Source organism: Elephas maximus, chromosome 4 (genome assembly GCF_024166365.1).
Source record: "Elephas maximus indicus isolate mEleMax1 chromosome 4, mEleMax1 primary haplotype, whole genome shotgun sequence".
NCBI classification, from domain to species: domain Eukaryota; kingdom Metazoa; phylum Chordata; class Mammalia; order Proboscidea; family Elephantidae; genus Elephas; species Elephas maximus.
Genome location: NC_064822.1, coordinates 111,672,749 through 111,698,455, shown reverse-complemented (window position 1 = coordinate 111,698,455; position 25,707 = coordinate 111,672,749). Strand labels below are relative to the sequence as shown.

Below are 25,707 nucleotides of genomic sequence, written 5' to 3'. Positions count from 1 at the left end.
ACGTTCTGTTTTGTGACCTTGTATTGTGCTGGAACCTGATATTATTGGTCATCAGGCCAAACAATCTCCTTTAGCATTTCTTGCAGTCTTGGTTTAGTTTTTGCAAATTCTCTAAACTTGTGTTTATCTGTAAATATCTTAATTTCTCCTTCATATTTCAGAGAGAGTTTTGCTGGATATATGATCCTTGGTTGGCAGTTTTTCTCGTTCAGTGCTCTGTATACGTCGTCCCATTCCCTTCTTGCCTGCATGGTTTCTGCTGAGTAGTCTGAACTTATTCTTATTGATTCTCCCTTGAAGGAAACCTTTCTTTTCTCCCTGGCTGCTTTTAAAATTTTCTGTTTGTCTTTGGTTTTGGCAAGTTTGATGATGATATGTCTTGGTGTTTTTCTTTTTGGATCTTAAATGGGGTTCGATGAGCATCTTGGATAGATATCCTTTCTTCTTTCATGATGTCAGGGAAGTTTTGTGTCAGGAGTTCTTCAACTATTTTCTCTGTGTTTTCTGTCCCCCCTCCCTGTTCTGGGACTCCAATTACTCGTAAGTTATCCTTCTTGATAGAGTCCCACATGATTCTTAGGGTTTCTTCATTTTTTTTAATTCTTTTATCTGATTTTTTTCCAGCTATGTTGGTGTTGTTTCCCTGGTCCTCCAGAAGTCCCAGTCTACATTCTAGTTGCTCGAGTCTGCTCCTCTGACTTTCTATTGCGTTGTCAAATTCTGTAATTTTATTGTTAATCTTTTGGATTTCTACATGCTGTCTCTCTATGGATTCTTGCAACTTGTTAATTTTTCCACTATGTTCTTGAATAATCTTTTTGAGTTCTTCAACAGTTTTATCAGTGTGTTCCTTGGCTTTTTCTGCATTTATCCTAATTTCATTTGTGATATCTTTAAGCATTCTGTAAATTAGTTTTTTATATTCTGTATCTGATAATTCCAGGATTGTATCTTCATTTGGGAAAGATTTTGACTCTTTTGTTTGGGGGGTTGGAGAAGCTGTCATGGTCTGTTTCTTTATGTGGTTTGATATGGACTGCTGTCTCCGAGCCATCACTGGGAAACTAGATTTTCCAAGTAGTCAGCTAAAAAAAATGCAGTCAGATCCCTATCTGAATTCTGTCTCTGGCTCCGGGTATTCGGATGTTAATGGGGTCGCCTGGGGAGGGTGGGAGAGGGATCTGAGAGCTAGGAGTGTAGCACCACAGAATATAGAGCTGAACACCACGTTCACGCTCCGCCCCCGTTCGCCAAAATCCGGGCTGGACGGGTCCCTGGCTAGGACACTGCTTTCCTTGCTCAGAAACCAGTCCCTTCCTCCTGGGGACTTCCTCCGGTGCGCGGCACCGCTCGTGGGCACTGGGTGGGCGTTTCCTGCACGAACGGGTGGGCTCGCCCCCAGGGTCTATTCAGGCGATTATAATTAGATCCCGCGGTCACGCCCCGCCTGTGCGCGCGCCCAAATCCCAGCGGGATGACTTCCGGGTTGAGAAGCTGCTTTCCCTGTTCGGGAACCAGTCACTTCCTCACCGGGACTTCTCCTTCCGGAGCGCCACACCTCTCGCGCGAACTGGGTTGGCGTCACCTGCACGGCCAGGTGGGCCCGCCCCCTGGGTCAATTCAGGGCAATAAAAATGGACTCCGCGCTCACGCCCCGCTCGTGCGCGCGCCCAAGCCCCGGCAAGACGGCACCCTGTCTGGGACGCTACTTTCTGCGCTTTGGGACCAATTAGTTCCTCCCAGGGACTTCTCCTTCCGGTGTGCCACACCTCTCGCGCAAACTGGGAGGGCGTCCTCGCACGACCAGGTGGTCCTGCCCCCTGGGTCAATTCAGGGTAATAAAAATGGACCCCGCGCTCATGCTCCGCCCGAGCGCGCGCGCGCGCGCGTGCCCAGATCGCAGCGGAATGGCTCCCCGTCTGGGATGCTGCTTTCCCTGTTTTGAGACCAGACACCTCCGTGGATTTCACCCTCTGGTGTGCCGTGCCACACGCGCGGACTGGGTGCGCGTCCTCCCGCACGAATGCGTGGGCCCCGCCCTGGGGTCACTCCAGGGAAACACAGCTGACCCCCCCGCGCGCGCGCCCCGTCGGCTTCTCGCCTAACTCCCGGCGGGACGGCACCCCAGCTGGGAGGCTGTTCTCCCCCCTCTCAGATCAGTCACTGCCTCCCGGGTGTTTCTCCCTCCGGCTGCGCCCCTACGCCGCCCGCGCTAACCTACTAGGCTTCCTCCCGGGATGGGTTCGGGGGGGAAGGGGTGGGCCCCCTTTCTGTGCGGTCTGCCCCCCTGGGCTCTGCCCCAGATCGAGCTCCGAAGGTCACCTGCCTGGTGCGCTGGCTCCTAGTTCTGAAAACAGTCGCTGTCTGCCCGTATTTGTTCGTCCTCCGTCTCTAAGTCTGTGCTTGTTGTTCAGAGTTCATAGATTGTTATGTATGTGATCGATTCCCTTGTTTTTCCGAGTCTTTGTTGCAAGAGGGATCCGCGGGAGCGTCCACCTAGTCCGCCATCTTGGCCCCCCTCCACCAATTAAATCAATCTTAGTTGTGTAATCGTCACTGATATCCATTGCCAATGACTTTTATGTTTGTAAATATATCTTATACTTAAATTGCCGTAGTATGCTTACAGCCTATGTATCTTAGCTTTCCCCTTCTTGTATTGCCTATTCCTCTTGTAGGTGTCTTTAAGCCTGTTTTCTCCTGTCCCTGAGGAATAGCAAAGGAAATACTCATTTTCTTGTGACTTTCATGTTTTTCCCAATAGCACTGGCCACTATTCATTTCAGCTGGAATTTTCAGCAAATCAAGAGTAATCTGTCTTGCTGAACAGTGAAGTGAGTGAAAAGAGAGCTCGGGCAGAGAAGTGAAAACAAAATGGAAAGGAGAGAAATTTTGCAGTATTATGAGGTATTATGTACTGTAATAAGGAATAAGTAATATTTAATCCATATTGTGAAATTATTTTATTGCAGAAATTTCTCTCATACAATAAAATAAAAACTTTCCTACTTAATGAGAATGCACTGAATGAATGATTTATAAAGGGAACTTTTAGTTTTGGTTTAAAGTGTATTATTGTTATTTAGGAAGGGAAATGAAGGGCTTTCATGTGTTGGATCATGATGCATTGCTTCCAGGTAATGAGAAAATAGAACTTACAATGAAAAATGAATGCTGATGCACAGAAAAAGAAAAATATATAATATTGGTGAAAAAGCAGAACATATATAAGAGAGAATGTTGAAGAAACTTAAATGGGAGAAATTTTGAAGAAAAAAAATGTTTTGTGTAGGATAATGTTTTATTTTAGCTGTTCATAAAATTTGGTTTTCTGAGCCAAAGAGATTTCCCTGTTCTGAATTTCTACTCTGTCACATCTCTTTAATATCTGAGCATGGGCATGACAATGATCAGCTTCAGATGAGGAGTAGGAGGCTGGGAAAGGTAACTGTGAGCCAGAAAGGAAACTTAGAAATCTGTCACATTATTAGAGATTTAACTCTACAATAACTTTCAAAATTTGACAAAGTCTCCATTTAAGTAGCCCTTTTATTGATACATTTGGCTTTTGGGCATCCCCGTGCCACCAGGGCTCCATTATACCTGTAGATAATACTAAAGCTGACAGGAATTAGAAAATGGGACACTCTTACTGCATTTGAAAAAACGACAAGAAGGGGTTTCTAAAGAGAAGGAAACCCTTCATGCAAGTATTTTTAAAAGTCAGCAGACAGTATTTCTACATTAGTATTTTTAAAATTTAGAAAGACCTAGCTTCAAATCTCTGTTTTATCTGTTCAGCATGTGTGATTTGGGGAAAGATTCTAAAAACCCTTTAAGCCTCAGACTCTGATGTATAAAATAGGGATTTGATGAATATTCTATGGAAAATATATATTGTTAAAAACTCACTTTAAAACATGTTAGCTATTATTATTAGATTGTTTTAAATTCCCCTGAAATGCAATAGAGTGGCAAAAATATGTTTACCTCCAGAGCCAAATTCCAATGATATCCATGAATAATTCCTTTTTCTTCAAGTATTTGTGTTTTTCCTACAGATTTCACAAGAGAACAAACAAATGAAAAACTACACAGAAGTGACAGAATTTATCCTCTTGGGACTGTCAGATGACCCAGAGGTTCAGGTTGTGATTTTTGTCTTTCTGTTCATCACCTACATGCTCAGCATTACTGGGAACCTGACCATTATCACCCTCACCCTGCTGGATTCCCACCTCCAGACCCCCCTGTATTTCTTCCTCAGGAATTTCTCCTTATTAGAGGTTTCATTCACAACTGTCAGTATACCCAAGTTCCTGGGCACCATTATTACAGGAGATAAAACCATCTCCTTTAATGATTGTATGGCTTAGTTGTTTTTCTTCATTCTTTTGGGGGTAACTGAATTTTACCTTTTGGCTGCCATGTCCTATGACCGTTATGTGGCCATCTGTAAACCCCTGTATTACACAACCATCATGAATGGTAGAGTCTGCACACTGCTTGTCTTCTCTTCTTGGCTGGCTTCATTCTTAATCATATTCCCTGCACTCATGCTAGTCATACAGCTGGGTTACTGTAAGTCCAATGTTATCGATCATTTCACCTGTGGTTATTTTGCCTTATTACACCTTTCTTGTTCAGACACAAAATTCCTAGAGTTAACTGGGTTTCCCTGTGCTGTGTTTACTCTACTGTTCACTTTGCCATTAGTAATTCTGTCTTATATATATATCATCAGAACAATTCTGAAAATTCCTTCTACTAGCCAGAGGACAAAGGCCTTTTCCACATGTTCATCCCACATGATTGTCATCTCTATCTCTTATGGCAGCTGCATTTTCATGTATATTAATCTGTCAGCAAAAGGTAGGGCGTCTTTGAGCAAGGGAGTAGCTGTGCTAAACACCTCAGTAGCTCCCATGATGAACTCATTTTTTTTACAGCCTGAGAAATCAGCAGGTCAAGGGAGCCCTTACGGGCATGGCAAGAAAGATTGCATTTTTCTTAAGCAAGTGAAAAAAAAAGGTGCTGTCATAAATTAGAGGCATAATGAAGAACAATTAAATTTAAAAATTGCCTCTCAAAAGACAATTAAAATCCACATGGCCTCCCTAGAGTTATTTTTAATTGCTTACTTTTGTGACCAATAATTGACAAGATAGTTTGAAGATATAGATACATTTGCACAGAAACTGCATATTTTCTCATCCAAGTTTCAGTCCTTCTCTTCTGCACTTCTCTTGGGCTTGTCTTTCTATTCCACAACTATGAGCCTGATCTTCTTTTCTTTTTTTAAGCATTTTTTTTGAATTTCAAGTTCTTTCACAATAATTCTCCAAAAAGAAAAAAAAAAAAAAAGAGATGGCGCAAGTGAGAGAATTGCATTTTAAGATTTCTCCAGGAACATACTATTTCTAGAATTGCAGGAGATCAAAAATCATGTTTAACATTATTTCTAACTGAATATAAAAATACTATAAACATAATTTGATGACAGTGTTTTTAGAATTTTTCAGAAAAAATCTTTCTTAATTGTAGCCCATTAGTAACAGTACCACTAAATGAATAATGTAGTTAAATATTTGCTATAGAAATCAAAAAATATTTTTCGTTACCCAGTTCAAAAATTTTCTGGGTCATATAATTTGTCGATTTATAAAATGGTTATCAATACATACTTGCTTAGGAAAAACTGTCAATAGTCCCCAAGTTTGAGAACCTCATAGTTAACATGTACATAATGCCATTCTTTAAAAAGAGTCTGAATAAATACAAACATGTTACTACATTTTCTGTGACTCAGCGGTAATTCAATTTACAGAATAATAACTCAATTATGTGGATGAAACTGAGTAAAAATCAGACATTTTTCTGGTGTAGTGATCTATAAAGGATGATGAAATATCACTAGAATTTATTAGTAACATACACTGAAATTATTCAGTAGAATGATGTCATTTCGAGTTTCCATAAGAAGATCTTAAATATTTGGACCTTCAACCATTTTAAAGTGTTACATAAGATGACTTCTTATGCCATGGAAGACCAAAGCCAACAGATGAATTTTGTACAAGTAAAGGTCAGAACTCCATGATTTCCCTAAAAGTTTCCCTCATTCTCACCTGTAGATTTCCAGGTTTGATTTCTTCTCCTCGTTTAGCCTGCTATGCCTGGTTCTCTCAGGAAACTCCTTTTACCTTCAGTTCTCTCATATCACCATTTCCTTGTGCTGAAGACTGAGTTCCAAACCGTAAGGACATTACAGATTTTTCCTTCCAGTGAAGCACTTGTTCCCAGCTGCTTTTAGCCTCTACTACATAAATCCTTTCTATGATCCCCAGGTAGTGTTGAGTGCGCTCTAGCTATAAAATTTGTGTTAATCTGGGAAGCTGAGATCAAGAACTAAGGTTACTAGTCTTGGAAGGAATGGGGAAAAATACATCAGAGTAGATAGTGGCATTTTATTGCCTTGGATTCACCTCCTCTTCTATACCCTAAATAAATGTGCTAAAGATAGTCCATTTTTTTTGCTATTGTTAACCACCAAAAATATCAGTGGTAAAAAGAGAAGAGGAAGAGTAGGATCCAGAGACATTTCTAAGGAAAATATTGAGGTTGACTTCCAAGCACACATACTTCATCCATTACGACCTTTTCCCCATTTCAGGTGTTCTCGGGGTACCCAGGGTTTTTATACACTTCTGAGTGTCTGTGTTCCCTATATTAGTTATCCAGACCGTTTCCGCCTTCCAACACTAGACTTGTCTCTCATTAATCTATGCATCAAGTCCTTTATGAAATTAACTAACATCTGTATGATTCACTGAATAGATAAATTGTGAGACATTTCTCTTTGGCATGTCCTCAGTTATCTTTCATACTTATCATCCTCAGAATAACGTGGGTGTAATTTAATATATTATTATAAAACAGGTGTCCTACTAGCTTGTAGATAATAGTGTGCAAGATAAATTAGCTTAAATTAAAAATGAAATATTAGGAGACCCAGAGAAAAGTTAGACATATGATTAAAACCAGTTGCCATCAAGTTGATTCTGACTCATGGTGACCCCATGTGTGTCAAAGTGTGGTTTATAAGGATCTCAACGGCTGATTTGTTTTAGAAGTAGATCACCCACCTTTCTTTCAAGGTGTCTCTGGGTAGACTCAAATCTTCAACCTGTTAACCATCATCACTCACAACTGAATAATATAACCCTATCGACATCACTCTGTACCCTCTCTTTCCCCACCCATCAGGAAAAAAGGAAATATTCAGTAGGGATCCTCCGTTGCTCCCCTCATTTTGAGGGTAAGCACACCTATGAAGGGATCTAAGCCGGACACTTCATGCCTTTCTCTCCCCCAGTTTTAGATAGCCAGTGATTAAATTGCCCATCCCTATGAAATAAGTACTCTGAGGAAACAGGAGTGTTCCTTGATCCGAAGAACCTGCTGTTCCACTTGGAATTTTGGACATCTGCATCCACAAACGAAGTCCAGTTCAGAGCAATCCATTAAATTGCAGCAATTTATACCAGCTCACAGTGTAAACATTTCTCTCTCTCCTTTATTCTGTCAGGTTTTGTCAGCTCATCCTTAGCCTGACTGACAATGAGATAAAGTGGTAATAATTTAATTACTAAAATCAGTAGTAAAAGAGAGGACATCACTACAGATTTTACAGAAATAAAATAAGACTATAAGGATATGTCAGTAGAAGTGATATGTCAACTACTTAGAGAATTTAGATGAAATGACATACTCCTAGAAAAGCACAAATTACCAAAATTGACTTAAAAAGAACTAAAAGATCTGAACTAATATTTGTCTTAGGCAGGGTTTTCTAGAAAAGCAAAATAAGTAAAGTGTATAAGTATATATAGAGAGAGATTAATATCAAGGAAACGGCTCATGTGGTTGTAAAGGCTGGGAAGTCCCAAGTCTGTGTCACATCTGGCTCACAGGCTGCAGAGACTGACTAATCCCAAGATAGGCAGGTAAGACAGCAGGTAAGGTGCTAGCTCAAGTTCCAAGAACTGGAGGCCAGGTGAACAGAAACCAGCTGCAGGATTCAGAGTGTGCAAAATCCCCCTAGTCTTGCCAGAAAGTCCATCTATATTGGATGCAGCCCACACATCCAACGAAATTCCCTTTCAACTCACTGACTGCTCACAGCAAATCCCATCACGGAGGTGATCACATTTTATCAGGTCTCATCATGGAAGTGATTCCATTATTATACTACTGCCATACTACGTTATAACTGCCAAACCACTGAGAATCATGGCCCAGCCAAGTTGACACACAACCTGAACGATCACAACATTTAACAAGAAATAAAATGCAGCATATAACAAAAAAGAGATGGAAAAACCAATGCCCAGATGGCTTTCCTAGTGAATTTTACTAAATATCTGAATAAGAATTCGTAATCATATTTTAAGCTTATCTTGGAACCATTCATATCATCTGGAAAAACAGACTCTTTGTCTTCTCATTTTGAGTATATATGGATCTTACTTCTGTTTTGTGTTTCAGCATTGGCTAAAAGTTTCCTGGAAAAAAAATCTCTAGAGCATTTAATACAGGTTAGAGGAGATATCATTAAACTCAATTCTTGCTTATTGACTATCTTGTTATCTGACATTTTACATTTACAACCATAGTAAAAAAAAAATATTTTGCTTATAAATGACGTACTTCTGGCAATAATGAATACCAAGTCGCTAGGCAAGAGTAACAGTGGCTGTGATGGTTAAGGTTATGTGTCAACTTGACTGGGCCATGATTCTCAGCGGTTTAGCAGTTATATAACAACGTAATGTGGCAGGTATGTAATGATGTAATTTGGCAGTTCTGTAATGATGTAATCTGGAAGTTAGGTAATGATATAGTCATCCTTTGTTTTGTGATCTGATGTGGTCTACCTCCGTTTTCACATAATCACAATTTTTGATTAAGGGCCTCGTCTTTGGAAACTAAAGAAGTCTTTAAGTGAGGAGTGGGTATATTTTGTTGCCATTAGAATGAAAGACACTAGTTTTTCACCTTGAGTAAGATTTTAATTGTTCATTTAATATATATTTTCTTTATGGTTTTGGCAGAGTTACTTTTATGTGTTACCTTAAAAGTTTTTCTGTTTTTTTTTTTGAAGATTCATGGCCAAGTAATATAAGATTTTTAAAATTATTTTTCTCTTATGACCTATTTAAAGGATAGCATGTTGCACTATATCACAAAATTTTCTAATTGTCTTTTTGTCTCTCATCTTAAACTGTTTTACATTTTCTCTATTTTATTCATTTAGTATATTAGATTTTATTTTTTTATATGCATATATTTTATAGTTTTTTACCTATTAATAACAAACATCTTTCAACTATTTTATAGTCTGCCACTATTTATATGAATATATACTTTAATTAGTTGTTTATTCATTTAAGGTTTACAGTATTAATAAAATCATGGGGATATTTGAAGATACGACTCTTAGAACTTTGTATTTTTTAATGTCTTTCCATTGTTAAAATATATATTCAGGTTATCTACAACTGTATGAATATTTGGCTAATTCATTTTTTTCCTATACATTTTCAAATACATTTTCATGCAGTTCTACATAGTACCATTACTTCCCAAGTATCACATTTTGCTGTTTTATAGGTATTAGGAATATTTTCACCTTATAAATTTTTTGTTGTAATCTCATTTTTTTATACTGTTAAAATTGCAGAGATTATTTTAGTCATTAGCTTTTGTATCAACCTTACAGTTTATTTTTTATGAATTTCCACAATCTTAATTTTCTTTGGTTTTTGAAAAATTATTTTTTGTTTGATTAATTTTATTATTAACTCAAACCTCCTTGAATTTTGTATTTAATTCTGATATTTTCATTCGTATTAATTAAATAATGTGAGCTACTTAGAGTGATTGTTTTCAAATAGAAAAGGTCTGTGATAAGTCTTTAGGCTTCTTTCATTTGAGTGTTGACAAAATTGTACTTTTTAATTTATGTACGTGTTCAAAAAAAAACTCATTGTTGTCAAGACTATTCCAACTCATAAAGACCCTGTAGGGGTTTCCAAGGAATGGCTGGTCTGTTTGAACTGCCAGCCTTTTGGTTAGCAGCCAAGATCTTAACCTCTGCGCACGAGGCCATGTTCAATAGAGCAAATCCTGCCTTAGTTTTCAGTAACTTAATAGACTGAACTTTATCGTTTCCCATCATTTGATGATGAAATTTTGTAATAATATATGTCCAAAACAAATGATCAAAATGGAAGGCACTACATGCAGTATGAAAGCAGTCATTCCTATTATCTCTGATTATACCCCTTCATTGGAGATCTCTCTTCCCAGCACCTTCCTTCCTCCCATTTCATGTTCGTGGTTTCATGGGAGGTGTGTAACCTGAGAAGATGTGGACAAATATGCCTGATTGGGCAGAGTTGGTGGAACAGTAACCTGGACAGTTTAAAATAACCCATCTTCATAGCAGAATATTATTGTTTCTCAGGTATTTTTCTATATACAGATTCTGAATACCTGATTCAATAGAATAAGGGCATAAAAGTAAAGGGACAATCAAAGCCCATTCTTTAAAGAAAACAAAAACATCATAACAAAGTGAAGGTTGCACAAAATAATTGATGTAATAGGCATTACTGAAATGTGCACATTAAAAATGTTGATCGGCAAATGTTTTTACATACATATTTATAAACACAATAATAAGAACAAGAACAGTTTTCTAAGTATTGAAATTAGGGCTCATTTTATTAATTAACTGTGGCTTTCACCGAATGTTTCTTTAGGCTAATTTATTTTCAGGTAGGCTTTAAATATGCTAGCTAAACCTCGCTACCTATCTTCTAAAGCAAAGCACAATATTTTGCAGTCATGCCTCACAATCTCCCTTTGTTTGATACCAGTGAACTAGATAAACATCTGCACCTGGAAAATTTTCAGAAAAGAAAAAAGATTAATTATACAGAGAAATAAGTTTGAATGCAGGAAAAATGAAATAAAAAAGAACTTTAAAATGACTGAAATCTTTGATCAGCCTATCTAATTTGAATTCTACTACTGTTTCCTTACTGTATTCCCTGTTTCTTGTAGCACTTATCAATTACTAGAGTATTTTGTGTAGGTAAAAATAAAATTTATTTATTTATTATGTTTGCTTTTAAATATGTGCCTCCTAAGCTCTACAACAGCAGTGACCTTTGCATACTTTATTCTCTTCTGTGTATCTACCACTTAGAACAATGATTTGTGTTTATTTGTGGCTTACGCTACAGATTTTATAATGATTCACAGTGCTTGCTTGATAATAACATTTTCTTGATTAAGTCCTTAATGGCCTGTTAAAACTGCTAGTTCCTTAAGGTGTAAATAAAGGGATTCAACATGGGAGCAACATGGGAACTACACCTTTGCTCAAAGCCACACCTTCTTTTGCTGATTTTTTTACATACATGAAAATTCAACTCCCGTAGGAATTGGAAACCACAATCATATGGGAAGAACGAGCGGAAAAGGCCTTTTTCCTTTGCTGAGCAGAAGGGATCTTCAGAATTGTTCTGAGAGTGAGTGTGTAGGAGAGAACCACCAAGGCCAAAGTTACCGTGAATGTAACTGCTAAGAAAAATGCCATAAACTCTAGAAACTTTGTGTCTGTGCAAGCAATCAGCAACATAGGAGAAGAGTCACAGTTGGAGTCTGTGAGGGCTGTAGAGTTCTACCTATAATCTCAGGCTTTGCATGAAGCAAAGGGAATGATTGCTGAAATAATGATATGTTGCTTGATTATTTTTCAAAGTATCTTTCTCATTATTACTTTAGATGGAGAGAGACTCATCTTGGCTCTCTAGTATGTTTCAGTGAGAAAACATGAACTACAAGTTTAGAAATTAATTGGGGGTTAGAGGAAATCTAAACTATGGTGATTCTATAGAGCAAACATGGGTCAATAAGTAGAACTGAAGTTCTTCCTGTGTTTTTAGTTGAAGGATTTAATAAAATATTGCAGCTTTCTTAAAATAGATACTTTTCATTTTTGGATTTAGACAGAATAGATGAAATATGTAACCCTGTATTGTGTATTTTATGGTAAACTTTGAATAGGGTCAGTATCGTAATTGATTCTAGGCAGCAATTTATGGTGTCATGGGAATCCCTGACTATGTGGTCCCTGTTCTACCACGCTAATCAAAGCCAAAGCAGTACCTTTTCCTTTGCATGACAGGGAGCATTTCGGGAGACTGGGAGTCATAATTATGGTAAACAGTACTTTCATATTCTTCCTGTAATGGTGAAGACAAGATGAAATCTAAAGCTTGAATCATTTTGGAGAGGTTATTTCCCTCTTATACCAATATTAGCCAGTGAACCCCCAGCCTTTGAACAGTATATGTACCCAGCATTTTTTGACCAATTTTTTTTTTTTTTTAACCTCCTTTCTTTAGAGGAGGGAGGCTGAACTAAATATCTGAAAAACATTCAAGAGGAAAGAAAACTTTTGTACCTCTTGTTAGGGTCATTGCTTTATGTAGGAGTCATATAAGAAAATATGACTACATTGGACATCATGAAAATTAAAAACATACTTTGGGTCATGTAAAGTAAAATGGCAGAATTAGGTGCTCAAGAAATCTTTCTTTCCACTGAAACAACTATTAAACCAACAAAACTGACAGAACTCTGGAATCTAATCAAAAGCTTACAGCAACAAGGGGAGTGCTTAGTGAAGAGAAAAAAAAAATTCCAAATCAATAATCTAACCTAAGATAATCTTGGGTTAGCAGTCTGATGAAACCATCAGCATCTTCCCTAGAGTTCTAGAATCCTGACTCAGTCCAGTGCTTTGGTCTCAAAATTATTTAAGCAATACCATTTTGTCTCCACGCTCCATCTTGCATTGAGCTTTCATCCTGTATCCATCCACCATCTTGGACCCACCTGCCATCTTGCCTCCACAATCTTTCTTGTATCTATTTTCCATCCTATTTCCACCCTCCATCTTGTGTTCACTCTCTTTCTTGTGTCCACTTTCCATCTTGCCTCCACTATCTTCTTTGTCTCCACTTTCTAACCTGTACCCATTCTCCATTTTGTCTCCATTCTCCACCTTGTATCAACCTTCCATCCTAGTATCAATCCTCCATCTTTCCACCACCCAACATCTTGTCTCCTCCCTCCATTTTATTTTTTCTCCATCTTGTATCCATCCTCAATATTGTTTCCACCTACCATCCTTCATCTTGTCTCCATCCACTACCTTGTCTTCATCCTCCATCTATCTCTATCCTCCATTTTGTCTCCACCTTCCACCTTATCTCCACTATTTGTCTCCATCACCCATCATTTCTCTAAGCTGCATCTAGTTTCCATTGCACGTCTTGGGTCCATCCATCTTCCTCCACCCACTATCTCACCTCTTCCCTATGTCTTGTCTTCTCCCTCCATCTTCGCTTCTACCTCGACCTTGTCTCCACCCACCATCTTGTCTCCATCCTCCATCTTTTTTCCACCATCCATCTTCTGTCTTGTTTCCACTCTCCATCTTTTCTCCACCGACCATCACATCTCAATCCTCTACCTTGTCTCCATCCTCTATGTTGTCTCCATCTATCCTCTTGTCTTCATCATCCATTATGTCCCCACCTTTCATATAGTCTCCAAACTCCATGTAGTACCCAACTGCCATATTGTCTCCACCCTGTATCTTGTCTGCACCTGCCATCCTCTATCTGTCCTCTATGTTATCTTCACCTTAGATCCTTCCTTTGTCTTTGCCTTCCATCTTGTCTCCATTTCTCACCTTGTGCTATTCTCTATCTTGTCTACACATTCCATCCTATAGCTACCCACCATCTTTTCTCAATCCTCCTTTATTGTCTCCACACTATATTTTGTGTCCATCTTATCTCCACTCTCTATTCTGTCTCCACCCTCTGTCACAGACCCACCTGCCATCTTTTCTCTACCCTTTTTCTTTTATCAAACTTCTGTCCTGTATTCACCTTCCATCTTGTCTTCACTCCCATCTTGTACCTACCTTCTATCTTGCATCCACCCTTCATCTTGTCTCCACCCTATATCTTGTCTCCAGCCTCCATCTTATATTTACCGTCTATCTTGTTTCCACTATCCACCTTACCTCCATTCTCCATTGTGTATCCACCCACTACTGTCTCTCCATTTTCAAAAACTTCTCCATTCTCCGTCTTTTCTTCACCCTCCATCTTATCTCCATGCTTCTTCTTGTATTTGTGTTGCATCTTGTAATTCTTCTCCACTTTGTACCCACTCTCCATCTTATACTCATTCTCCATCTTGTTTCTGTTTTTTACCTTGTATGTGCACACATGTGAGCACACACACACATACACAGCATGTATTGAACATCTAGGATGTGCTAAGCTCTTCTCTACACCTGGGATGCAGCAGAGAAGTCCCTGTGCCCATATGGATAACATTCTACATGGAAGATCAAAACTAAACCAATACATAATACAGAAAATGTCCTCAGAGATAGCTGCAGAGAAGGAAATGAAACAGGGAAAGGGACATAGAGGTTTTGTGGGGAGCAGTGTCGCTATGTTGGCAGTCATGTCCTATGACCACTATGTGGCCATCTGCCAACCCCTTCACTATGCAACAATCATGAGCAGCAGAGTCTGCACCCAGCTGGTTGTTACCTCCTGTGTGGCTGGGTTGTTAACAATCTCTCCTGCACTTATTATGGGCCTAGGGTTTGAATTCTGTGATGCCAATATTATTGACCACTTTTTGTGTGACTATTCTTCTATCCTAAAACTCTCCTGCGTGGACACATGGGTCATTGAATTGTTGTTTTATTTTAGCAATTTTCACTCTGCTGATTACATTGGATCTTGTGGCACTCTCCTATGCAAATATTATGAGAACTATTCTGAAGATCCCTTCTGCCCAGCAGAGGAAGAAAGTTTTTTCTACCTGTTCCTCCCACATGATTGTTGTCTCTATCTCTTATGGCAGCTGCATTTTTATGTATATTAAACCTTCTGCAGAGTAAAGAGTAGTTTTAAACAAGGGGATAGCAGTACTCAACACCTCAGTCGCCCCTGTCTTAAATCCTTTTATATATGCCCTAAGAAACAAACAAGTAAAACAAGTCTTGAAGGACATCATTAAAAAAAATGCATCTTTTTTTTTTAATCTCAAAATAGAACCTTTGACTTTTAGAAGATCTTTTTTTAAATACAAAAAGAGCTTTCAATAGGTAACCAAAACCAAACCAAATCCATTGACTTAGGGTTGATTCAGACCCATGGTGCTGCTATGGGTTAGAGTAGGACTGGCCTATAGGGTTTCCAAGGAGTGGCTGGTGGTTTCGAACTGCTGACCTTTTGGCTACCAGTCATAGCTCTTAACCACTGTGCCACGAAATTGCAACATGTACTGATTACCCTTTTAATGTATGTGTCTATTTTATTTTTGTACCCTGATAGTGATTGGAAACCCTAGTGGCATAGTGGTTAAGAGCTACAGCTGCTAACAAAAGGTCACCAGTTTGAATCCACCAGGTACTCCTTAGAAACCCTATAGGGCAGTTCTACTCTGTCCTATTGGGTCACTATGGATTGGAATGGACTCAATGGCAACAGGTTTGGTTTTCTGGTTTTGACAGTGACTGAAAACCAACCAAAAAATCCACTGCTCTCTAGTTGATTCTGACTCATAATGACCCACTAAGGTACAGTAGAAATGCCCCATAGGGTTTACAAGGTTGTAAATCTTCATGGAAGCGGACTGCCATAACTTTCTCCCAAGGAGCAGCTGGTAGGTTCAAACCACCGACTATTTGGTTAGCAGCGAGCACTTTAACCACTGTGCTGCAAGGACTCCTGACAGTGATTGAAGTCATCCACAAATAGCCACTGTGTATTTAATCTGGCCTTTTTATCTTTTTAAAATTTTTTTTTTTAATTGTGCTTTAGGTAAAAGTTTACAGCTCAAGTTAGTTTGTCATACAAAAATTTATACACATATTGTTATGTGACACTAGTTGCTATCCATAAAATGATGGCATACTCCCCCTTTCTACCCTGGGTTTCCCATACCCATCCAACCAGCTCATCTCCTTTCCTGCCTTTTCTTCCTGCCTCTGGACAGGAACCTCCCATTTGGACTTGTGTATCTGCTTGAACTAAGAAGCACAACTTACGAGTATTGTTTTATGTTTTATAGTCCAGTCTAATCTTTGTCTGAAGAGTGGGCTTTGGGAATGGTTTTAGTTCTGGGTTAACAGAGTATCTAGGGACCACAACTTTGAGGGTTCCTCCAGTCTCAGACAAACTATTAAGTCTGGTCTTTTTAAGCAAATTTGAGTTCTGCTCCACACTTTTCTCCTGCTCCATCCGGGACTCTGTTGTGTTCCCTGTCAGGGCAGTCATCTGTTGTAGCCAGGCACCGTCTGGTTCTTCTGGTCTCAGGCTGATGAAGTCTTTGGTTTATGTGACCCTTTTTTCTATTGGTCCAATATTTTCCTAGTATCTTTGGTGTTCTTCATTCTCCTTTGCTCCAAGTGGGTTGGGACCAATTGATGCATCTTAGATGGCTGTTAGCAAGCTTTTAAGACCTCAGATGCTACTCACCAAAATTGGATGCAGAACATTTTCTTAATAAACTTTGTTATGCCATTTAACCTAGATGTCCCCCAAAACCATGGTCCCCAGGCCCCAGCCCCAGCTACTCTGTACCTCAAAGTGTTTTTTTGTGTTCAGGGAATTTCTTAGCTTTTGGTTTAGTGCAGTTGTTCTGATTTCCTCTGTATTTTGTATTGTCTTTCCCTTGACCTAAAATAACTCTTGTCTACTATCTAGTTAGTGAATTACTGTCTACACCCTCCCCACCCTCCTAACCATCAAAGAATGTTTTCTTCTGTGTTTAAACCTTTTCTTGAGTTCTTGTACTTGTGATCTCATACAATATCTGTCATTTTGGGAATGACTGATTTCATTCCACATAATGCCTGCCAGCTTCATCCATATTGTGAGATGTTTCTGGATTCATCATCGTTCTTTATCATTGCGTAGTGTTCCATTCTGTGACTATACCATAATTTGTTTATCCATTTGTCCACTGATGGGCACCAAGGTTGTTTCTGTCTTTTTGCTATTATGAACAGCACTGCAATGAACATGGGTGTGCATATATCTATTTGTGTGAGGGCTCTTCTTTCTCTAGTTTATATTCCAAGGAGTGGGATTGCTGGATCATATGGTTCTTCTATTTATAGATTTTTAAGGAAGTGCCAAATTGTTTTCCAAAGTAGACCCCTTATGCCTGTGCAAGGCAAAGGGGCATTGCCAGCCCTGAAGTCCTGGCTTAGGGAAGCTGGCAGAGTTTTTTTTTTTTTTTTCTGTTTGTTTTTTGTTTATTTGTTCGCTCTCCAAAACCAGGAGACTGGATCAGGCTTTCTAGACGGGTCTCACTTCCAGCCCTGGGGCTAGGCCAATGCTGAAGCCAGACTGAGACCAGGTCAGAGCGAGGAGGGGGAGGGTGAAGGGGAAAGAAGCACTTTCTAAAGGGGGAAGAGTTACTTTGATCCTGAGCAGTAGGTTAGACCCTTGTACATAACTTTCGCAGATCCAGCATTGCTTCCTTCTGGCTTCAGAGGCTTTTTTTTTTTTTTTTTTCTGCCACTAGGTTTCTCCTGATATGGAAAATGCATCCAGAGTGCTACTGCTTGCCTCAGCCTACAAGCACCCACAGATCCAGCCTGCAGGGTGTTGGCCAGGTCAGTTATGGCAAATTCTTGCTGCTTCTGAACTGTCTCTCCCTCCCCATGCCTCCCAGTCCTACTCCTCAACTTTGTCTTTGATGTTCAGGGCTCCTAGACTGTCATATATAATCAATTCACTTGTTTTTTCTGGTCTTTGTTACAAAAGGGACCACAGGAAGTGTCTGACTATACTGTCATCTTTGCCCCACATCCACAGCTCTCTGTCAATGTTCTTATTAAAAAGAAAACTGCCTTTGAAAATGGGGACAAATAATGAGGAATATTTCGAGTCTCTTTCTTCCATTCACAGGTGCACTCAGTTTCGCAAGGTGATTTCCTTTATTGGTTTGATGCTGAGGATTTTTATTGTCACTTTCTTCGTTTCTTACATATGATTATTTTCTAATTACAAATCCACTTTACTTTTAGTTGTTGTTTGTTGCTGGCTAATCAGCTCTGACTATTGACAATCCCACAGAACAAAACATAGAGTGATCTTGCGCCATCTTCACAATCACAATCATTGTTTTGCTTGATTCCATTGTTGTGACCACTGTTTATTTTGAGTGCCTTCTACCCTGTGGGGATCATCTTCCATCACTGTATCAGTCAATACTCTGTTGTAATCTATAGGGTTTTCAATGGCTGATTTTCAGAAGTAGATGACCCAGACTTTCTTCCTAGTCAGTCTTAGTCTGGAAGTGTCACTGGAACCTGTCCGACATGGATGACCCTGCTGGTACCTGAAATACCAGGGGCATAGCTTCCAGCATCATAAAATAGCAACATGAAAATCACCACAGTATAACAAACTGACAGACAGGTGGTGGCATTTTGCTTTAAAAAAAAGTGTGGAATATTTCAAAATGCTTGCATTAGATTTTTTGCAATCTTTGATTTATTTAATTTCATGATTGTGAGAGTGTTTATTCTATCCATGTATAATCTATAGTTATGGTGATGCAGACTTCCAGCACAATTTTAGCTAGGTTCCTTTTTAAATCTAGGAAGTTCTAGTGTCTCCTACCTAACTACCTCAACTACCTCTTTACATTTTCCAAAGGTTACTGAAATATTGTGTCCAATAATGGGTCATCCCTGCTCTCTTCTTCAATTTGGGTATGCTTTATCAGTTGGAGCCCTGGTTAAGAGCTCAGCAGCTAACGAAATGGTTGGCAATTCAAATCCTCCAGCCACTCCATGGAAACCCTATGTGCCTCTTCTACCCTGTAGTATAGAATTGCTATGAGTCAGAATTGACTTGACAGCAACAATTTTTTTTTTTTTACAACATTTACCATATTTTGTTATGGAGTTTTGGAAAAAGCCTAGAATGTATAATTTTTCAAAAGTTCCTGAATTATGATTTTGGCAGACAATTTCCCTTATGTTTAAGTAGGAGCATAATAAAGCAACTTGAATATTTATAGGCATGTGGTATGATCTCTGGATAGTTTTCTTGAAACCACTAGCATAACTAAATGCCCAAGTTTATTTTTTCCTGCATGAATGAGATTATAGAGGTCCTCCTTAAATAAGAGAATAATACAATTGGAAATAATGCACTGCTTGTGCATTATAGGAGACCTATAAGGAGGTCTGAAGGAAATTAGTAATTACTTACTACAGAAGAATTTAAAGACAAGCAGAATGATATTGGAAGAGTCATTCATGTTTTCTAGGATTAATTCCATAAAGTATAGATATGTATATCCCCACTTTGGCAATGAAGAACCAAGCAAGATAATATCTTGGAAACCCTAAAAGTAATTTTCAATCATTTCTTATTTTTTACAAACCAATTATTATTTTTTTTAAATTACTAAAACAGTAAAACCCTTCATTTCAAGATTTTCTCATCTCATTTAAAAATAACTATTTTTTTTACTAAGTAGCCCTGGTGATACAACGGGTTAAGTGCTCAGTTATTAACTGAAAGGTTGACAGTTCGAACCCACCAGTGGCTTAGTGGCAGAAAGACCTAGTAACCTGCTTCTGCAAGGATTATGGCCTAAAAAGCCTTATGAGGCAGGTCCAGTCTATCACATGGTATCAGTATAAGTTAAAATTCACTCGACGTCACCTATCAACAACAAAAACAATTTCCTACTGACACTTGCTATAAACACAAATTCTTGACACATGATGAAATGTCAATAAACATAGCATAAACTGAGAATAAAGTTTGGGGGTGTAATGTTGCATGAAGTTATCAATCCTAGTTTAATCTTAAAGAAAGCAAAAAAATAAATAAATAAACCCAAATCTATACTCGCCATACGTGATGAACTTTCACTAACATAACATTTAGCCATGGAAAATCATTTAATTTTGTGTCAGTGTGAAATAAAAAGGTGTTTCTATCCATTGAACAAATATTTATTAAATATTTTGACAGTGTTTAATCTGGAAATATAGTCTTGAACATACTAAACCAAAAACCAAACCCGTTGCCTTCGAGTTGAGTCCAGCTCATAGGGACCCTATACACACACCAAAAGACACTGTATAAGTAATCAAAGAAAAAGTATAACATAGTCCTTATAATCATCCTTACTATTTTTGCTTTAATTGAGCACTTGATGATTCGACTGAAATGTCTTTTTCCAATTTTAATAATTATGTTAAATGAGTTTAAATTATATAGTGTAAAATATACCCTTTTTAATTGTGCAGTTTAATGATTTTATGAAACATACATGAATGTGTACCCACAGTGGGGAAGATCTGATAATAAATAACAGATAGATGATAAATAAGAGTCCCTGGGTGGTACAAAGAGTTAATGCTCTCACTCCTAAGTGAAAGATTGGTGATTCAAGTTCACCGTGAGTCCTCTCAGAAGAAAGGTTGGGTGATCTACTTCTGAAAAATCATCCATTGAAAACCCCACAGAGAAGAGGAAATTTGCAAACATGGAGGTATAGACAAAAACACCACCCCATCCCACCACAACAAAAAAGACTAAGTAGAACAGACGCAAAAGTCAACCCTAGAACACTTAGTGTCAAATGAAGATATAAAGACTCAACCAAGCACCGAATGGAATAACAAACTGACAAGGAAAAGAAACAAGGAGAGATATGAGAGGAGGCCCCCATCAGATACCATGGCACAGATTTGCCATTTTGGACTGCAGTCTGAGATCAGTGGACAGGGCATATGGGAAAGGAGTTCCCACCAGAAGATAGAGCACCCACTGGACCTGCCCCATTGCACCATAGCTGTGCAACTGGCCTGCCCATCAGACAAGGAGGTGAAAAGTATTGTGCCCACAGATGAGCAAACAACAAAGAACGCACAGTATGCCTGTTCAGACGTAACCAAATAAAACAAAAATGTAGGATGAAACAAACAAATCTACAATCAATAAATGAAGGAAATAATTACTGAATGTACCAAAGACAGTAGACAATATCAAAAAATACAAAGAAACAGGACAGGATGGTTCCAGTAGACGTCCAAAATAAAACACCAGATGACTTTCCAGTAGAAAAAAAGGCACTGGAACTACCCGATAGGGGATTCAAATCTCTACTATTCAGAGCTATCCAAGAGTTGAAGAAAAAAGCAGACAAAAAGGAAGAAAAAGTAGGCAAATTCATGGCAAAGGCAGACAAAATTGTGGAAAATACATACAAATGATGGAAGAATTCAGGAAAATAATCCAGGCACAAAATGTCAAAATAAATTCAGAACCAGAAATCATACAAAAAAAATTAGATATCCAAAAGATAAACAACAAGATTTCAGAACTGGCAGTGTTATAGAAGGTCTGAGGAGCAGATTCGAAACAATGGAACACAGGATCAGCAAAATTGAAGACAAATACATGGCTATCACTGTGTTTGAAGAAAAATCAGGAAAAAGAACAAAGAAAAATGAAGAAACCCTGACAATGATGTGGGGTATCAAAGAAGCAGCTACCAAAAAAAAAAAAAAAAGCAGCAGTGGCAAAACTAATCTTTGACAAAAAAGACTTTAAAACAAAATCAGCCATAAAAGACGAGATAGGCACTATATAATGATTAAAGGGATGATCCATCAAGAAGGCATAACCATGATAAATATCTGTGCACCCAATGACAGGACTCCATAATACATAAAACAAACTGTAACAGCACTGAATAGAGAAATTGACAGTTCCACAATCATAGTAGGAGGCTTCAACACACCACTTTCAGAAAAGAATAGAAGATCTAGAAAGAAACTGAACAAAGATGCAGAAGATCTCAGGGACACGATCAGCCAACTTGAAATCATAGACAAAAATAGAATACTCAACCCAAAAGCCACAAAGTACACATTCTTTTCCAACAGACATGGAATGTTCTGTAAACAGACCACATTTTAGGCCACAAAGGAATCCTCAGCAAAATCGAAAACATTGATATAATGCAAAGTATCTTCTCTGATGACAACACCATCAAAGTAGAAATTAACGACAGGAAGAACTAAAACCCAAACCAAATCCATTGCCGTTCAGTTGATTCCAACTCATAGTGACTCTATAGGACAGAGTAGAACTCCCTCATAGGGTTTCCAAGGAGCGCCTGGTGGATTTGAACAGCTAAACTTTTCTTTAGCAGCCATAAATCAAGGGAAAAAAATTTACATGGAAACTGAATAAATAAAAACCAGTGGGTAATAGAAAAAAATCAAAGACGGAATCAAAAAAGTCCTAGAATCAAACAAGAATGAAAATACATCATACTAAAACCTTTGGGACACAGGCAAGCAGTGCCATATCAAAAAAGAAGAAAGGGACAAAATCAAAACGTTAGCTACACAACTCAAATAAAGGAAAAGAACAGCAAAAGAAGCCCACAGTCACCAGAAGAAAGGAAATAATAAAGATCAGAGCAGAAATAAATGAAATAGAGAATATAAAAACAATAGAAAGATGAAAAAAAAACCAAAACCAACAAACTACTGGCCAAATTGACAAAAGAAAAACTGGAGAGGATGCAAATAACCCAAATAAGAAATGAAATGGAGGATGTTACAACAGACCCAAATGAAGTAAAAAGGATCATAACAGAATATTATGAAAAACTATACTCCAACAAATTTGAAAATCTACAGGAAGTGGAAAAATTTCCAGAAACACACTACCTACACAAACACACATAAAATGTTGTTGAAAATCTGAACAGACCCATAACAAGAGAAGAGTTTGAAAAGGTATTAAGACAACAACAAAAAGCCCTGGCCCAGATAGCTTCACTGGAGAATTCTACCAAACACTCAGAGAAGAGCTTACACCAGTACTACTCAAACTATTTCAGAATATAAAAAAGGAAGAGACACTTCCAAATTCATTCTATGAAGCCAACATAACCCTGATACCAAAATCAGGCAATGACATCACAAAAAAAAAAAAAGAAAGAGAGAAAATTGCAGACTAATGTCTCTCATGAATATAGATGCAAAAATTCTCAACAAAATTCTAGCCAATAGAATTCAGCATGTCAAAAAAAAAAAAAAAAAAAAACACCATGATCAAGTAGAATTCATACCTGGCAAGGTTTCTTTTTTTTTTTTTTTTTAAGGTTTAAGCAAGGATGGTTCAACATTAGAAAATCAACCAACGTAACACACCACATAAAAAAAAGAAAAAAATCACGCGATCATCTCAATTGACACAGAAAAGGCATTCAACAAAGTCCAACACACATTACTGGTAAAAATTCTTAATAAAATAAGTATAGAAGTGAAAATCCTCAGCATAATAAAGAGCATCTATATAGGGTCACTACGATTCAGAATCAACTCAAAGGCAATGGGTTAGGTTTTTATTAGTTTTACAAAACCAACAGCCGACATCATTCTTAATGGAAGAGGGCTGAAAACATTCCCCTTGAGGACAGGAACAAGACAAGGACATCCTTTATAACCACTCTTATTCAATATTGTGCTGAAAGTCCTAGCTAGAGCAATAATGCAAGACAAAGAACTAAAGGGCATCCCAAGTGGTAAGAAAGAAGTAAAACTGTTCCTATTTGTGGATGATATGATGCTATACATAGAAAATCCAAAAAACTCCATGAGAAAACTACTGGAGCTAATAGAAAGATTCAGCAGAGTTGCCTGATATAATATAAATATACAAAAATCAGTTACATTCCTGGACACCGATAAAGAGAACAACAAAAAGGAAATCAGGAAAACAATACCATTTATAATAGCCCTTAAAAAAAAAATAAATAACTTAGGAATAAATCTAACAGTGATGTAAAAGGCCTACACAAAGAAAACTACAAAACACTACTGCAAGAAACCAAAAGAGATGTGCTTAAATGGAAAAACATACTATATTCATGGACAGGTAGACTCAACATTGTGAAAATGGACAATTCTACCCAAAGGAATTTACAAATACAAGGCAATCCTGATCAAAATACCAACAACTTTCATTAAAGAGATGAAAAAAAATAATCATTAACTTTGTATGGAAAAGAGAGAGGCCCCAGATAAGAATATTGGAGAAGAATAAAATGGAGGGACTTGCACTACCTGACCTCAGAACCTACTATACAGCTACGGTAGTCAAAACAGCCTGGTGCTTGTACAGAGACAGATACATTGACCAATGGAATAGAATTGAGAACCTAGATGTGAATTCATCCACCTATGGTCTTGTGATATTCAACAAAGTCCCAAAGTCCATCACATGGGAAAAAGACATTCTTTTAACAAAGAGTGCTGGCAAAATTGGATGTTCGTCTGTAAAAAAAATGAAGCAGGACCCATACCTCACACAATACACAAAAACTAATTCAAAATGGATCAAAGACCTAAATATAAACCAAAAACTATAAAAATCACAGAAGAAAAAATAGAATCAACACTAGAGGCCCTAATACAAGGCATTAACAGGATACATACCATCGCTAAGAACACAAACAGTAGAAGATAAGCTAGATAACTGGGATCTTCTAAAAATTAAACGCTTATTCTCATCAAAAGATTTCACCAAAAAAGTGAAAAGAGAAACTAGAGATCAGGAAAAAAAAAATTGGCTATGACAAATCTGACAAAGGGTCTAAGCTCTAAAATCTACAGGAAAATCCAACATTGCTACAGCAAAGGGAAAAATAATCCAATTTAAATGGACAAAGGAAATGAACAGACACTTCATCGAAGAAGACATTGGAGCAGCTAACAGACACATGAGGAAATGCTCTCGATCGCTAGCCGTCAGAGAAATGCAAATCAAAACCACAACAGGATACCATCTCACCCCAGCAGTAATGGCACAAATGAAAAAAACAAAAAATAAGAAATGTTGGAGAGGCTGCGGGGAGATTGGAACTCTTACGAACTGCTGCTGGGAAAGCAGAATGCTACAACAATTTTGGGAAATGATATGGCACTTCCTTAGAAAGCTAGAAATATCATATGATCTGGCAATACAACTCCTAGGAATATATCTTAGAGAAATAAGAGCTGTCACACAAATAGACATATGCACATTCATGTAAATTGCAGCATCACTCACAATAGCAGAAAAATGGAAACAACCTAGATGCCCATTAACAGATGAATGCAAAAACAAATTATGGCACATACACACAATGGAGTACTCCACGACTATAAGGAACAATGCTGAATCTGTAAAGCATCTCACAACATGGATGAATCTGGAGGGCATTATGCTGAATGAAATAAGTCAATCACAAAAGGACAAATATTGTACAAGACCACTACTACAAAAAATCATGAAAAGGTTTAAACACAAAAAGAAACAATCTTTGATGGCTTGTTTACTTGGCTGAGGGCTGTGGAAACCGTGCTGTCTGGGAACATCTAGCTCTATTGGCATAACATAATTTATAAAGAAAACGTTCTACATTCTACTTCGGTGAGTAGTGTCTGGGGCCTTAAAAGCTTGAGAGCGACCATCTAAGATATTCTACTGGTCT

At 38.0% G+C, this 25,707-nt stretch overlaps 1 pseudogene; it reads left to right on the top strand.

Moving 5' to 3' along the window:
• The first annotated feature begins 4,082 nt into the window (after positions 1-4,082).
• On the top strand, positions 4,083-5,022 carry LOC126075551 (olfactory receptor 6C1-like; annotated as a pseudogene).
• The last annotated feature ends 20,685 nt before the right edge of the window (positions 5,023-25,707 follow it).